The sequence below is a fragment of the Piliocolobus tephrosceles genome, chromosome X, assembly GCF_002776525.5.
Source record: "Piliocolobus tephrosceles isolate RC106 chromosome X, ASM277652v3, whole genome shotgun sequence".
NCBI lineage: Eukaryota > Metazoa > Chordata > Mammalia > Primates > Cercopithecidae > Piliocolobus > Piliocolobus tephrosceles.
This window is the reverse complement of record NC_045455.1, coordinates 31,579,798-31,591,855: the sequence shown is the minus strand read 5'-3', so window position 1 is coordinate 31,591,855 and position 12,058 is coordinate 31,579,798.

Genomic DNA, 12,058 nt, shown 5'->3' with positions numbered 1-12,058 from the left:
CACACATACTGAAACCCTGTTCTCTGCATATTTCCTTGAAGGAGAAACATGAGTAGACAGTGAAGTAAGAAAAACAGACACAGCCTTGTAGTCCTTTGTTGGAAGTGAGTCCAATGTGGAATTCCTGGATACAGGGTGAATCAGGTAGAGTCTTTTATTTTCCTGTGCAAGAGAGTTCCAAGATGCCATCATAAATTAAAGCCCGGCCCAAAGAACAAACAAAAGTCTACAATTGTAGTGTCTATTTTTTTCAATGATCCAAATATGGTAAGGAAAGACTACCTTTGTCAGTCTTAGAGCAAAGGAGCTAAAGAGAAACAAAACCGAACACACACACACACACACACACACACACAGAGAGAGAAGTGTTTTGTTGCAGCTCAGGTATGGCAACTGTCTTACTGTTTTTCAACTCTGATGTCTAGGATAAGAGTATCCAAAGAGTGTGGGGGAAAAATTCATGGAAACCTGAAGAAAGATCAGTGCCGTAATCACTGAATTTGGATAATAGCTATGGATGGTTTTTCTTTCCTTTTTGTTTTTGTTTTTTGTTTGTTTGTTTGTTTGTTTGTTTGAGACGGAATCTCACTCTCTCGCCAAGGCTGGAGTGCAGTGGCATGATCTTGGCTCACTCCCCCTCCTGGGTTCCTTCACACCACTCTTCTGCCTCAGCCTCCCTAGTAGCTGAGACTACAGGCGCTCGCCACCACGCCCGGCTAATTTTTTGTATTTTTAGCAGAGACAGGGTTTCACCATGTTAGCCAGGATGGTCACGATCTCCTGACCTCGTGATCTGCCTGCCTAGGCCTCCAAAAGTGCTGGGATTACAGGCGTGAGCCACCACTCCCAGCCTAGCTATGGATGCTTTCACAGGAAAAAAAGCAACACACACACAATACTCTTAGCCTGTTTTTTATTTCTGCCATTCCTCAGCTCATGGTTTCAATATTTTAAACACATTCAATGCAAAATCATCATAATAAATGCCAACGTGCCCCTCACCACACTGAAATAAAGACAGTTTATTTTATTTTTTAGTCATAACTTTGCTGTTTTTCTTCTAACAAAACATACCCATATTCTTACAAAAAAATTTCTTATATCTAGGTAAATACCATTTTATGAATAGAAATGCTCAAAATTCCAAAATTCTGGCATTATCAATTTATGGCATTTTGGGTGTTTTAGTGTTGTATAGATGTTTTTGCATAATTGATATTTAAGCATATACAATTATGCACTATTTATTCATTCCAAAAATGTTTATTTAGCTTTTAGAAAATGCCAAGCATTGTTCTTCAAATCAAGCATGTTTCACTGACAAAACAAATTTGCCGTTCTCACGGAGCTCACATGTTAGTGTGTGTGAGTCAGGCAGTAAACGGTAAGTAATCTAATATGTGCCAGCACAGAGTGCGAAGGAAATAAAACCTTTGTAAGGGAAAAGTTAATGGCGGACGTAGAAGCGAGGGTGCTCTATGTTGCTCAGAACATCTCTGAATAGTGTAGTATAAGTGCAGCAGTGTCAATATTGACAGCAGTGTTTCATGTTATTAAAAATGTAATGCCTCCTTTAATGGTTGCATAGTATTGTATTTATGTACCACCGTATATTTAACTGGACTTCTATGGTTTGAATTTCAGGTTGACCTTTTCATTTTGAATAGACTGTAGCAAACATATGCAGAGCAAGACTTGCTCACATTTCTAATATTTACTTGAGAATAAACATTTAAATGTAGAATTACCGTGTCAAATTTTAGTCACTTTAATGATCTTGTACCAGTGTTGCTCTGCTTTTCAGAATGCTTTTGATAATATGCAGTTGACTCTTGAAAATCACGGGTTTGAACTGTACATATGCGCTTAGATACGGATTTTTGTTTTCAAACAAACCAGATCAAAAATACAGTACTTGTGGCATTGGAGACCTGTGTATATGGAGGGTCAGCTTTTCATACATGCAGGTTCTGCAGGGTCAACTCTAGGACTTTAGTAGGTGTAGATTTTGTCATTTAAGGGGACCCTGGAAGCAATCTCTTCTGAATACCGAGGAATACCTGTATATATTTTTTCCAGAAGTATATAATATTGCTCTATTCATTATTTCCAAGCCAACATTGCTTATCACTTCTTTCATTTTTACTAGTTTGATAGAAGAAAGAGATGTTCCAGGTGTTAAGGGTTCAAGTGCCAACAGCTCTATCAATTATTTCACTCTGTTCTTATTCTTGTTCCTCATAGCTTTTCATTATTGCACAGTAATTTAGAAACTATTTTTTTCTGTCGTAAAATAAGTTCTGCAAACAAAATTTTATGCTTTAGTTGTAAAATAAATTTAGAAACCAAGTATTGAGAGGTGACAACGTGCTAGCAGCTCTCATAAGCTCTGGGTGCCTCCTCAGCCTCGGCTTCCACTCTGGCTGCGCGTGAGGAGCCCTTCAGCCTGACACTGCACTGTGAGAGCCCCTCTCTGGGCTGGCCGAGACCAGAGCCGTCTCCCTCTGCTTGCGGGGAGGTTTGGAGGGAGAGGCGCAGATGGGAACTGGAGCTGCGCACAGCAATGCAGGCCAGCACCACTTCTGGGTGGGCACGGGCTCCTCAGAGCAGCAGGCAAGCGCCGCAGGCCCCAGGCAGTGAGGGGCTTAGCACCCAGGCCAGCAACTGCTGAGGGTTCTCCAGGTCCCCAAACACTGCCGGCCAGCCAGCACCTGTGCTCCAATTCTCACTGGGCCTCAGCCGCCTCCCAGCTTCCAGTGGGGCAAGGCTCTGGACCTGCAGACCGCCATGCCTGAGCCCACAGCCCAGTGGGCTACCACGTGGGCTGCCTGGCCCCAGCCTCCCCGAGGGGTCCCACCCCCTGCTCCGTGGCACTGGGTCCCATCTACCGCCCAAGGGCTGAGGAGTGTGGTATCCACTAGGGGAAGCCAGCTGGGCTCTTGAGTCGGTGGGGACTTGGAGAACTGTTACCCCTACTTGGAGGGTTGTAAATGCACCAATCAGCACTCTGTATCTAGCTAATCTGGTGCCGACTTGGAGAACTTGTATGTCTAGCTGGAGGATTGTGAATGCACCAATCAGCACTCTGTCTAGCTCAAGGTTTGTAAACGCACCAATCAGCACCCTGTGTCTAGTTCAAGGTTTGTAAACACACCAATCAGTGCTCTGTGTCTAGCTAATCTAGTGGGGACTTGGAGAACTTTTGTGTCTAGCTCAAGGTTTGTAAATGCACCAATCAGCACCCTGTCAAAACGGACCCATCAGCTCTCTCTAAAATGGGCCAATCAGCTCTGTGTATAATGGACCAATCAGCAGGATGTGGGTGGGGCCAGATAAGGGAATAAAAGCAGGCTGCCCCAGCCAGCAGCAGCAACTCGCTGTGTGCATGTTGTGGAAGCTTTGTTCTTTTGCTCATTGCGATAAATCTTGCTGCTGCTTACTCTTTGGTTGTGGAAGCTTTGTTCTTTTGCTCATTGCGATAAATCTTGCTGCTGCTTACTCTTTGGGTCCACGCTCCTTTGGAGCTGTAACTCTCACTGTGAAGGTCTGTAGCTTCACTCCTGAAGCCAGTGAGATAAGGAACCCACCAGTAAGAAGAAACTGCAGACACATCATCTTTAAGAACTGCAACACTCACCATGAGGGGCCTGAGGGTCCGTGGCTTCATTCTTGAAGTGAGCAAGAGCAAGAACCCACCAATTCCAGACACAGTATGATTGAAGTGGCACAGGAATAAGGGATCCTAACTTCTGCCTGTCCACCTATTCCCTAGTGGATCCCAACGGATTCCCTTAAAATGTGTTTTAAATAGTCCGTAAGAAAAAACATATACTTCTGAAGATAGTAACACTCTTTTTTGCTTTGCTAACTTTAACATTCATTTCTTATCCCCTTGTCTCCTAAACTCTAGTCATAGAAAGCAAATTGGAAATTTCTCAGATGTCATAATCTGCTTACCTTCTGGCCTTCTCCCAGCCTGCTGCTTCTAAGAGAATATACTTTTCCTGTATGGTGCCTGCAACTTCAAAACTACTAGCAATTCTTGAGACTCAGAGTCAATGTTCTACTCTTAATCTCCTTTCCATCTGGGTCAGGCATTCTTGCTTTGTGTTTATTATGGCAGAGTACAGAATTCTTAGCATACCTCTATGATTAAAACCATGTATTTACTTTATGGCTCTTACACTAAATTCCTTGAGGATACAAATGAAGTCTTATTCGCTATCTTAGTTTTTAGCATTCCGTGGATGATCATGAAATCATTCTTAGTTGAATAAACAAGAGAGATATTTACCATAATTAATTTTGACGTCTTGGTAGAATCCCCAACATTTAGACAATCAATTTCTCACATCAGTGCAACTATCTGTAAAATAAACTTTAATCGTATCATTTAGTGCTGAAAAACATTCAGTATTTTTCTGTTGCCTACCAACTAAATCATATGTTGCAGCTTGATTTTAAGAATCATCTGTACTATAGTTTCAGTCTGATCTTTTAGCCTGATGTGGATATGACCTGCCTACAAAATCTGTTAACTTCTTATCATTGCCTACCATTCTCTCCTCAATACCTACCAGTAGCCACTGTATTGAGAAGGAATTGTACCAGTATTTATAACGGTTATTTGTAGAAATTGTCTTCCCTGACTCCTCCCAATTGAAGAGGTGTTCTCCTTTTTCTGAACTCCCATATCATTTTATAATTTTCTTATAGCACTAACTGTAGGCTGCTTTTTAAAAACAGTCATTACTGTTTTCATTAGATGTACTTGATGATTATTTCTGTGTCACATAATATCATGGTTATATTTCTGTCACAGTAATACCATGTTATTAAAATTATGAGTTTGACGCTAGGTATGGTGCTTCACGCCTGTAATCCCAACACTTTGGGAGGCTGAGGCGGATGGATCACTTGAACTTAGGAGTTTGAGATCAGCCTGGCCAACATGGTGAAACTCTGTGTCTACCAAAAAACACAAAAATTAGCCAGGCATCGTGGCTCACACCTGTAATCCCAGCTACTTGGGAGGCTGAGGCAGGAGAATCACTTTAACCTGGGAGGTGGAGATTGCAGCGAGCCCAGATAATGGCACCACTACTCTTCAGCTGGGCGAAAGAGTAATACCCTGTCGCAAAAAAAACATGTGAATATATACATATACATATATGTGTGTGTGTGTGTATGTGAATTTACACATTTCTTATTCCCTTTGGGGTCCCCACAATTAACATGACACCTCTTTTAATAGATACTAAATGAATGATGAACATATACATATACAGTTATCATCCTGAAAATTATTGTAAACTTTCTGAGGAAAAATGGCTTTTACTATATCAAATTCAGTGTGTTCAATATAATGGGTAATTCATATGTGTTTATGGAAATGAATTAATGAGCATGTGACCTTGTGAAAGAATAAACCACCAAATAATACTGGCTTAGCTTAATATCTACTTTCTCTTTTCACTCTTCAAGTATTTTTTGACAACTGTGCTTGACTCTCCTTGAATTATTCATTACTTAATCTCATGGATGTTAACTATTTGTGGTTACCATGACATATCTAAAAGTGAAATTTCTGTTATGTCATTTTTGTATTGACCAAGAATAATATCGAATAGGTGATTTCTTTTTCTATTAATTTTAGAAGAATAAAAACTACTTAAAAATATACAATGAACCTGAAATGTTTTTGTGGATTTAAGAAATAAAGAACTTAGAGAGTAAATGATAGACTCAGGTCAAAAAAAGATCTGCTAACCTGAATCAGTGTTCAATGGCCATAACCTGGACAATTTGAACAAAAAAATAGTATTGGATCATAACGTATAATAAACAATTATGAGCACATATAGATATAAGTAATTTAATCCATAAATATATAAAAAGAAGGGATCCTTCTTCTTTAAAAAATTTAAATTAACACGTAGAAGAAATTCAAGAAATGATAAGTTATTTAAGGAAACACCACAGTATAATTATTCCAGGCAAAATCAATCAATAAATGCTAAAACTAATGAGTAAAATTTGAGGAGAAAGGGGATATTACAGTCATCTCAAATACTTTTCTGAAGATGTTTATAGGTTGCAAAATTTAAAAAGCAACTTAGAGAAAACCGAAAGATGTCAGCTGAACCAAGTTATCAAGGAACACCATAAGTAATAAGGCATATGGATATCTTGAATGTCCAATATAATATATGAGAGTGACAACATGAAGTCTTGCCAAAAATGCATAATATTAATCAAATTTTGGGAAAATAACAGGCAAACCCACATTGAGAAACATTCTACAAAATAACTGCCCAGAAATCAACAAAAGTATCAAAGAGAGTCATGGAAGATAAGGAGAGAATAATAAACGTTACAAATTGCAAGAAACTAAGGAGAAATTAGAACTAAATGTAACATGGGCTTCTAAATGGGATCCTGGAACATTAAAAAGGTCATTGGAGGAAAAACTTGTGAAATTCAAATAAACTCTGTTATTAATATTATTGTATCTAAGTTAATTTCCTGGTCTTGATCATTGTACCATGGTTTTGAATATTTTTAACATTAGGAGAAGATGAGTAAAGGGTGTACATGAACTCTCAGTATTATTTTTTGCAAATATTCTGTATGTTTAAAATTACTTCAAAATAAAGTGTTTAAAAACTACTTCGTGAATGCAATTTGTTTATATTAGTAATAGTCTTTTGAATTTTGGTCAAAATATTATACATTCAGATGCAGATATTCCTACTATGCCTGCAAAATTGTGGCATATAAATTTGTTTCTTCCATTTGTAAACTATTCAGAAGAAAAGCATAGAGATAAAACAATGCTTTGCAAAATTAAGATTTAGTTTAGATTTTGTCGTGTTTCTTATCTAATATTTAAAAATAGATAGGAATTACATTGCTTAAAATTAATATAAATCAGGAATTATAAAACCATTCAGAGCATTTTGAGAGGAGTTATTCCTAATAAGTAAATATTTCCCATATTATGTACATTTCTGTGGTTGCTTTTCTTTTGTATGACATTGCACGAGCAGCATAAAACTCTACTTGGCATGTCTTATTTATTAAACTAATAAGTATGTCATTCAGTATACACTAGCCTTGTGCTAACATCTGTTTGTGAATAAATAGCTATTTTTCCAACAAGATAAATGATCACAAACTTCATATTATAAGCAGAAATAATTATCCACACTACAGAAAATGAGGACGAATTAGAATCTTAAAACTATAGCAATTTGGCAAGCTTTTTAGATATCATGACTGCAAGGAGAAACTACCAAACCTACTAGGTGTTTATTAAATGCAGTATTGCTAATTGTGCTGGACAGACTCCTTCACAGATGGTACGTGTTTAGCTACATTTCTGTAACTTATTATCCCAAGACAGATGTTCTGAAAAATAGTTGTATTCCCTTATGATTTGCTGTTTTATTTTTGCATACTTATCTGAGACACATAAGCTAAAATACCCTTTTTGACCATACACTTTGGTCAGCTGGCTAGTATTACTGCCATAATTCTAAAACTTCCTGAATAGATGAAAACAGAAAATTACTTATGCCTATCAGGAAATGAATATTACAGCTAGATTCCTTAAATTCCCAAATTAAAATAAAATGTTTAAAAATACACTGATTTAGGTACAGATGTAAAATCACTATCATTTTCACTGTCATTTATCCTCATTACTATCTAGAAAAAAATGAAATCATAATTATTCCCTAAATTAGTCCTCTGTTCTTTTTGCATATTTTAATCAATATACTGACCTACCTCTTTTTCTTAATAATTTTAGGAAAACAGATTGAACGCTACTATCAAAAAAGTTTAACCATCAGGTAAAGGAGATTTTACCCTGTCACTTGGGCAGATGTTCAGCAATGGAATTATGCCAGCATAATTTATACAGCATGTGAATTTACATGTGGATGTAGAGGAAACGTTATTTTTTAACATATATAAACTCCATTAAGTAAAAAATTATATTACTTTTATTAAAAATCTTTCTTTCTCTTTATGCTCTGCCCTCCTGTCCCCATGACAGAAGATAGAAATATGTTGGTATTGCCTGTGCACTTAAATCTAGAGTCAGGTAGTATAAAAGAATAATTTCTACTAATTTTTTTCACTTTATGAGATACAAAGATGCTTCCCCACAGAAAGGCAAAAGGAAAAATCGGAAACTAGTAAACTAGGATACTTAGCTATATTTATTGAACAGTGTGCTAGACTACAATTCTGTTCTATTGGGAATTATTTGATTTTACCTCCTCTCATACAAAGTGAGGATTAACTGTGTTTGCAGAAGAAGACTAAAGCTAGTGCCACCATTTTTGGGCAAGGGGTTTTGATGTGTCCAGCTCATTCTCCTTTGTGAGATACCTGAAGGGTACACTATTTTTGGGGAAAAAAAAAGTTTGAGCCTGGGCACGATGGTTCACACCTGTAATTGCAGCAATTTGGGATGCCGAGGCAGGTGGATCATCTGAGGCCAGGAGTTTGAGACTAGCCTGACCAATATGGTGAAATGCCATCTCTACTACAAATACAAAAATTAGCCAGGCATGGTGGTGTGCACCTGTAGTCCCAGCTACTCAGGAGGCTAAGAGAGGAGAATCACTTGAACCCAGGAGGTGGAGGTTGCAGTGAGCTGAGATCGCACCACACCCCACACCAGCGGGGGGGAAAGAAAAAAACACTGTAAAAAAAAAAAAAAAAAAAAAAAAAAAAAAAAAAAGTTTGAAATTCCTTTGTTGTATGACCAAAACACAGGCAATCAGCATATTTTCCTTCTGTGCTATATTCGTAGAAAACATATTGATTCTCTAAGCCATATCTGCCTTCAGAAACAAAACCAGTAAAATTCTGCTGTTTGAATTTGTTGGTCAGAGTACCACATTTTCACTCCAAATGCCTTGGAAATTGATTGGAGAATATGTGTAGATACATGAGTCTACATTTACAGAATTTTATGTTTGAGCGGCCTGCAGAGATTATTTTGTCTCATCTGCATATTTTTAATAGAATGTAGACTATATTCTTGATTGCATACTTTCTTCAAATCATGATGAAGTCTTTCTATTTTTCTGCAATATCTTTTATTTCATTTATGCCATATCTAAGTCTAAAATGGAGACTAATTTTGTTCAGTCATCCCAGTGGAATTCAGGCTGTCCCTTTAGAGCTTCATAGTTCATTAAAATTGGCAAACTAGAAAGCACAACTAGGGATCACTTTTTCAATTGCTAAAGACTTTATATATTTTTCTAAAAAGTCAAGGAGGTACTTTAATGTTTTGAGTATCATGAAAAGAGTTGAGAAGGAGTCTAGTCTGTTTCACTTGTTCAACGATGTTTCATCTGTGATCCCATTAACTTGGCTCCTTTATGACCCTCTTAATATTTAATATATTTTCTATTAGTAGTGATGGCTCAAGCTGAATAGTGTAAAACAAGATGTTATTATGGAAAGTACTCAAAGTTTCAAATAGTTCATGTTTTTGTTTGTTCCCAGATTAGTCCATTTACTGATGAAATGAGTAACCCCTAAAATCTATAAAACAATAATTTACATTTGCGTTTATGTACATTAACCAGGAAAATGTCACCTTTCTTGTCAGTCCCATTTTATGGATTGCCTTTACCTCCATGAAAATGTGTTCACAAATGAAATGCACCAAATTTAAATATGGCCTGTAAGTAGTCATTAGAAATCCAAGGAGGAATATTTCAAACATGTTTGGTGTAAACTAACCAGGAATATTTGGTAGTTAAAAGGTTTTATTACCACTAAAATAGAAAATATGATCAGTTTGGACAGCATTTCAAACAGGGCAATGTTAAAGATAATGGAATTATTTAAGCTAGAGAATAGAAAATTAAGATACGTTATAATTATTTTTAAATATTTGAAAGACTGCTTTATCAGTCAAGTTAGATAAAGTTATACTGCATAAAATCTACTTAAACAAGCTCAGTATCGTAAAAAACAGAAACAACAGGCCAGGCACGGTGACTCATGCCTATAATCCCAGCACTTTGGGAGGTCAGGGAGGATCACTTGAGGTTAGGAATTCCAGACCAGCCTGGCTATCATGGTGAAACCCCATCTCTACTAAAAGTACAAAAATTAGCCCGGCATGGTGGCGGACGCCTGTAATTCCAGCTACTCAGGAGGCGGAGGCAGGAGAATCTCTTGAATCCGGGAGGCGGAGGTTGCAGCCAGCTGAGATGGCGCCACTGTACTCCAGCCTGGAAGACAGAGACTGTCTCAAAAACAAAAACAAAACAAAAAAAAAAAAACAGAAACAATTTATTTTTAATGCAATCAAACAAAATCAGTAAGTAGCAGCTCTCTCTGCAGTGTCCTCTATCAAGAACTCAAGATATTGGCGCCTCCACCATGTGTTATGTGGCTTATCCTTAGGTCAGAATCATGGACGATGAATACAGAACATGGCAAGTCATGCACCAACTATTCAAGGTATCTGCTCAGGTGCAACATAGTTTATGCCCTTTCGTGTTTCATTGCACAAAGAAAGTAACAATACCATATTTCACTTAAAGGAAGTAGGGAATTGCACTTCTGCTATGTAACCAGAAAGGAAAGACATGAAAATACTGAAAAATGGCACTGCCTATCCAAACTGCCATGCAAAAAATTGATGCCCACAACCTTCTCTGCATGAATGATAAGTTGTTGATGTGCATGTGGGTAGAACACTCCTGAAAGTACACACAGATTCTTACAGCTTCCCCCACCAATGACATAGGTGAGACTTGCATAATACAAATGTCCTGAAATGCTAGCTGTTATGGAGTCAATGCTTCTCTTGCGACAGCATAGATGTTAAGTAAGTGCAAATTTAGAAGGATGGTGTTGAGTTCTCTAATAATTCTCAAATATTAAGATGTAGCAGTATGCTATAAATTTGAGACTAAGTACCCGCCCCCCCACCATGGAAAAACGTAGCATGGCTTATTTATTGTAGTTTAAAGCGGATTTTGGAAAAACCATGTAATATACATTAAAAATTATCTTGTTTTGATGATCATTCTATCTATAATGTAAGTAACACATTTGTGCATATCTTGGAGGCCAATGAGAAAGATTTTCAAAACTGGACTTTGCCTAGCATAACAGGAGCCCTTCATTCTACGCCTTTCTTGTAGTTTATCTCTTAGTAGCTAATGAGCAGATCTGTGGTTAGGCTGCCTCTGTTTATATCTTGGGCTGGCCTCTTAGGAAATGTTTAAACCTGGAAAAATTACTTAATCCTTCTAAATTTTAGACTTCCTCTAAAATAAGGAATAATCATATTATCCTTATTTTAATGTTCTGTGTATACAAGGATTAAATGCCGCCATAAATATGAAACTGAATAATGAAGGTATGCAGTAGTCACTCAGTAAGTGTTGGCAGTATTCTTATCACCACTTATTTCTTGATATTCATTACTCCAGTTGTGTATCTGTTACTCTGCAACTCTGTTATCCTTAGCTGAAAATTTTGGTGGAGATTCTCACATTTTGCTTCTTCGAGTAGCTATGACTACAAATGTGGTACTAGTGTTAGTCTAAGAGGTGGTTGCCTTTTACAAAGATTTTTAACAGCTAATCAAGAAAAAAAGGAACAATCTTCAATAATTACAACTGATGAAAGTGAAACTAACTGGCTTGGAAAATTATTAAAAAAAAAAAAAAGGTCCTAATCATGCGGATTCCAAGCCTTCATAGCATCCCGAGTTCTCCTGCACCACCATTTTTAAATACGATGTCTTACATTTACATTCTTTTGGTTATTTTTTTCCTTAACCCCCTTTAAAATTGTTAAACATTATTTTACTCAGTTCCTTTATAAATAATTTTTGGAGACACTTTTATTATGAGTCTGAGCTCATATTACCTTCACAATTTTTTTCATGAGACAACTCCCTATCATAATATCCTCAAAAGTAACTTTAATTTTCATTACTTCAAGCTTCATTGAGGTACACTTGTCAAAATTTGTGTCTGTTTAAGGTGTACAATGTGATAATGTC